This window comes from Bombina bombina, chromosome 2, assembly GCF_027579735.1.
Source record: "Bombina bombina isolate aBomBom1 chromosome 2, aBomBom1.pri, whole genome shotgun sequence".
Taxonomy (NCBI): domain Eukaryota; kingdom Metazoa; phylum Chordata; class Amphibia; order Anura; family Bombinatoridae; genus Bombina; species Bombina bombina.
Genome location: NC_069500.1, coordinates 447,946,986 through 447,952,985, shown reverse-complemented (window position 1 = coordinate 447,952,985; position 6,000 = coordinate 447,946,986).

The following is a 6,000-nucleotide window of genomic DNA, read 5'->3' as shown; positions in this document are numbered from 1 at the left end:
AATTTGAATGTATTAATGTTGTGTTTTATGCAACTTTTTTTAAAGCACTATCCTTTATGTGAGAGTTTAAGTGCCAACTAGTGTTAAATGTGATTGCGCTCTCGCAATCGCTTTTATTTTTAACTTTGTAATATGTGCGACGGAAATACCTGATAATGTATGTGCAACATTCTTTCATGATTCATAAGCAGCATACAATTTTAAAACAATTTCCAATTTACTTCTATTATCAATTTGTCTTTATTCTCTTGCTATCCTTTGTTGAATGAGCAAGCAATAATGTACTTCTGAGAGCTAGCTGAACACATCAGGGGAACCAATGAAAGAAGGTCTATATGTGAAACCACCAATCAGCAGTTAGCTCCCAGTAGTGTATTACTGTTCCTGAGCATACCTATGTATGCTTTCAACAAAGGATACCAAGAGAACAAGCAAATTAGATAGGAGACGTAAAATGGAAAGTTGTTTAAAATTGCATACTCTTGGACTCTTTTTATTTTTCTTTTTTTATATGTACAAGCAGAACTTTCAATCTAAATTTAAGGAGGATCTTGGTGCTCCCCTCCCCCACCGGTGCTGCGTGGGAGGTCGAGGCTGACTTTATTCACTTTTCTTGCTATATTGACAAACTGCCCTGAATCCTACCTGCAACATAAACAGCGGTCTCTTTGCATGCCCTCCCTCCCCCACCAGTGCTGCGTGGGAGAGGTCGAGGTTTGATATTCCATTTTCATCTCTCTTGCTACACTGCAAAACTGCCCTGAATCTTGTCTACAGCAATAAACAGCAGTCTTTTCCTCACCACCCTTCCCTCCCCCACCGATGTCTGCGTGGGAGGTTAGGGCCGTCCACACATCTCCAGCCTTGCTGATCTACTGCGGACTGCTGTTTTCCCCCTGACTCCTGCTCCGCCGTGCCTACAGTTGTCGGCCGGACCTCCCACATATACTTCCCCTCCCCCACCACAAGTTGTGAGGGAGATAGAGAGCAATTGCGGAAGCTGGTCCGAAGTGTGGTGGCGAAGTCGCATCTTCAAGCAGGGGTCGCTGGATACTTGAGGCGGTTCTGTCTGGTGACTAAACTGAAGGTCTGTGGAGACTTCCCCCCCTCCCCCACCGGTGGCTGCGAGGGAGAGGTCGGGACTGAGTGTGACCGGTCTTTGGGACGGCTGCTGAAGAAGTTTCCCTGCTTGGGCCTTTAAGTGTCTTCATCCTGGTCTCCTTAGACGTTGGGGCCAAACGTCAGAATAAGAGGCGAATATTCCTGGATCAGGTTTTCTCTGTTTCATTTTTTCTTTTCTTTTACAGAGGTACTATCCGAATCTGCCTGTCCTGGGAGCATTGTGCTGTTGTTGGGTAAAAACGCATTTGATAGCTGGACATTAAACTAACCCCTCAAACAGGTATTGCAATTCGGTACTACCATAATTTGCAGGCTCTCTCCGCCTACCTACCTCGACATTAGTTGAATATTAATACATGAACACTCCAGGTAAGGTGGAGAGCTCTACACATAAAGAGACTGGCTGTATTTCTTTAAATCATACAAAGGAACTTTTTCTCTCCTCTGCTTTTTTTTTTTTTTTTCTCTCTCCTCTCCCTTTTTTTCCTGTTAATTGGCTTGGCTTGTTAAAAATGTATTTCTTATATTTTGCTACATTATCGCCATATCAATGTATTGAGTAAATCTTGGCTAAGTGGAAGGGGGGAAGAGGGGGAAGGTGAAGAGGAGGGGGGGGAAGGCCAAGAGTTAGCTCAGAAAATTGTAAGTTGTGTATAACATGTAAAAGTTCATTGTATTTTCTCCTCTAAGAAGCGAAGTTTATTCAGGGAAGGGAATGCAAGGTTATTAAGTGTAACTGGGGAATTAATGTTTTAACATCAAAGGAGTTTTTGTATAATCACTACAAGGATTTATCATTTCTTATTACTGCTAAAAGGATAAGGTTATATATAAAAGATCCCTAACTACACTATTTAATTAGTCTTTATTAAGAATAAATCTCCTGTTTTTCCTGAAAATAAAATACTTTCTCTGTCCATTTGGTAGGGGGAAAAGCCGGTATAGAAATACAAAGATTTTTTAGTTAATCTACATAATACCCAGTTTCAAAGGAAAAAAAAAAAAAGGGATCCTATTTTCACTGAAAATATAACACAAAGGGTAACAGAGGGAACCTGGATATAAATAGGTCACTGCACATATATCTCGCAATCTGCAAGATACATTGTATACAATTGCTGGAATAACACTCCTTTGGTTACAAAGTTAACTGAGGAATTGCTATTGGTGCTTTCAGAGATATTATTCTCTTTACAGTCCATAATTCGATACAATATTGCCTATAGTAATAACGTCCCTGATCATTGCACCCTTGGACTAGACTTAAATAGCACAATTTAATTCACCTTTTTTTTTTTTTTTTTTTTTTCCCCCCTTTCCCTCACTTAGCCACCACACTGCACATACCCATCCTCAATTGTCCAACTGAGAACGGTTTACCTCTCAAACTTAATTCGGAATAATTCACCCCTTGTATTGACCCTCACTGAGATAACTCGCTTCACTTTATTTTTTTTTTATTTATTTTTCTTCTCACTGGCACATGGATAAATTCCCTTCACACTTCACCCCGGAACCCTTCTCCAGTCATGGCAGCAAGACAGAGAGACAGAAAATTGAAGGGCAATCAAGAGACCAACCACGGAAGCACAATCAACAATGCTTAATCTATCAGCCATACAGGAATTAACCAATATTCACAGTTTAGTCGCCAATATATCAGATGTGCTCTCTCCTAAATTTGAGGCTCTTAGAGCTGAAATTAAGCAAGATTTTCTCTCTCTTACACAAGAGGTTCGTCAATTTTCAAATAGGTTACAAGAAGCCGAACAAAGAGTTTCGGACCTGGAAGACTTAACAATAGTACACAGCTCCAATCTAGAAGGTATAAACAATAGCGTGCAGAAAATTCAAAATAGATTAGAAGACCTTGAAAACCATTCTAGAAGAAATAATATAAGAATCATAGGTCTCCCGGAAGAGCAGCAATATGACAACCTCGTTAAGTTTATATCAGAAACCTTGCCTACAATTTTAAAAAATGCCATCTACCTTTATATCCCATCCAAGTGGAGAAGAGCGCACAGACTTGGTATCTCTCGATCAGGCAACAAAAGAAAGAACTAGGCCTAGGCCGGTTTATCGCTAGAATTTTAAATTTTCAAGATAAACTTACTTTATTCCAGTATTATCGCAAACAACAGCCTGTTAAGGCTGGTGACGCTACAATCCTCATGTTTCAAGATTTCTCTGCTGACACTGCAGCAAGGAGAAGGGAGCTTGCTCCTATTTGCTCCAAATTGATACAAAAAGGGTATCAGGCAACCATAATGTATCCTTACAAATTAAAGGTTAAAGTTGGAGAAGTCACACATTTCTTTGAAGAACCCCAATCGGCTGAGAGCTTCATTAACACACTGGGCTCTTAGTTTAATAATAACAATATTAAATAATCAATTGTTAGACTGAGTGTAATCTACAGGTTTTTGCTTATGGGGAAGACTGTGTCTCTTCTAGACACGTGTCTCAGGGGTCCTACCCCCCACCTATGCGGAGAATATGTAATTGTTCAAAAAATATTCTTCCCCCCTTTTTTTTTTTTTTCCTCTCTCTCTCCTCTTCTCTCCTCCTTCCTCCTAAATACATAATCGACCTATGCGGAATAGTAATTGTAAAATAGTATCGTGGAATGTGGGTGGTATAACCACCCCTATAAAGAGAAAGGCAATTCTTAATCACTTACGAAAGCTCAGACTGACATAGGGTTCATTCAAGAAACCCACTTATCAGCTGAAGAATCTATAAAACTTAAATCATCATGGGTAAAAGAAATTTACTTTGCACCCAGTGTTAAGAGGAAAAGGGGGGGTAGCAATTTTTAATAGGAAAGAAATTCAATACAGAACTTGTACATTTTGAGGCTGATATCGGGGGGAGATATGTCTTATTGAAAATAAAGATTGCCCAGAAGATGTATACATTTTGCAATACATATGGCCCTAACGAGTTTGATCCAAAATTCTGGAACACTCTGCAGACTAAATTATTATCCTATGCGGAAGGTTCCCTAATTGTAGGAGGAGACTATAACATGCACCACAGTGCCCGATCCGATAGGCTTAGGCACAATGTTAAACAATTAAAACAAAAAAAAGATAACCTAGAGGGTAAGATGTTTAAAAAAATCATGCAGAACTTAGCGCTGCGGGATATTTGGAGACAGCAAAATCCTTCCATTCAAAACTTTACATGTCTCTCCAAGGCGCATAAGACACTCTCTAGAATCGATATATTTTTAATTGATGAACGTATGGTATTGCAAGGGGTAAATTCAGATATAGGACCAATCTTCCTCTCAGATCATGCACCGATTGTACTCGAATTTCAGCTCGCACGTTCCCATTCTACTCCAGCACGTTTTTTCTTCCCCTATTATTTATCACTGAGTTAAAATTCAAGGAATTGGCTCATAAATAGATACAAGGAATTTGCACACTTTAATAGAGATTATTTAAATCGCCCCTGAAATATTTTGGGATACTGCAAAAGCAGTGATGAGAGGGGAGATAATTTCATACAGTGCAGCTCTGCATAAGAAAATTCGATCCAGAGAAAAGGAGTCATGCCAATGTTTAACTAACGCATATAATCATTATCTGCTCGATAAGACCCCTTTAAACTGGGCAAAATATGTTAGAGCAAAAAATGAAAGGGACACTTGTTTTTACTGCAAGAAACTCAAAAGGAACTAAAATTGCAGACTAAACTACATAAATATGGTAACAAATCAGGTAAGATGTTGGCCAAATTAATAAAAAAATGAGAAAAAAACAATCAATCATAGACAAATTGTATAATAAAGAGCTTCAGCTCTCCAAAGCCCGAAGACATATTGGCCGCATTTAATGAATATTATCAGGAACTATATTCATTTAAAACAAGTAATATACATGCATCTGACGACTTCTGGAGGGATATTACATATCCTACTGTCACATCAGAAATGCTTGACAGTCTCAACGCTCCTATTTCTATAGAAGAAATAGAGAAAGTAATATCTAAACTTGCCCCAAATAAAGCAGCAGGCCCAGATGGCCTCCCTAACGAATTTTACAAAATTCTTACCGGCGAAGCCACCTCACATCTCTGTACGCTCTTCAATAGTTTTTTCATTGGTGGTAAATTGATTCCCTCTTCGTTTACTAATTCTTATACAACTTTAATATTAAAAGGCGGAAAAGATCCTGAATATAAGGAATCTTATAGACCAATCGCTTTGCTAAACTCAGATTACAAAATTCTCACTGCAATTCTTGCATCTAGACTTCAGGGGCCGCTCTCAGAAATTATTCATACCGACCAAGCAGGTTTTCTAAATAACCGCAATTCAGCTTCAAAAATCAGGGAAGCCCTAATGGTGACAGAATACTTTGAGGTTTTATCTAGCTTAACTAATGGGGGGGAGGACTTACCTGATCTTTCTATTATTTCTTTAGATGCTGAAAAAGCCTTCGATTCAATATTCTATGAACATATCAAAACATCGTTAAGGCAATTTGGGATCGGAGGTAATTTTCTTGAATTTATCAAGAATTTATATAAACAACCATCTACAAGATTGATAGTGAATAACAATATTTCTCCTCCTATTTTTTTAGGTAGAGGAACAAGGCAGGGTTGTCCTCTCTCCCCTCTTTTATTTAATATCTCTATTGAACCTCTGGCAATTAAAATTCGTCACCATCTTGATGGTATAAAAATTCGTAACTGTGAAATAAAAATTGGTCTCTATGCTGATGATCTGCTGCTTTATCTGGCTAATACTAAACTAAATCTACCAAAACTTTTCCAGATCTTGGAGCAATTTGGCTCATTCTCTGGATACAAAGTAAACATGGCAAAATCAGAGATGTTATGGCTTAGGAAAAATAAAACCTC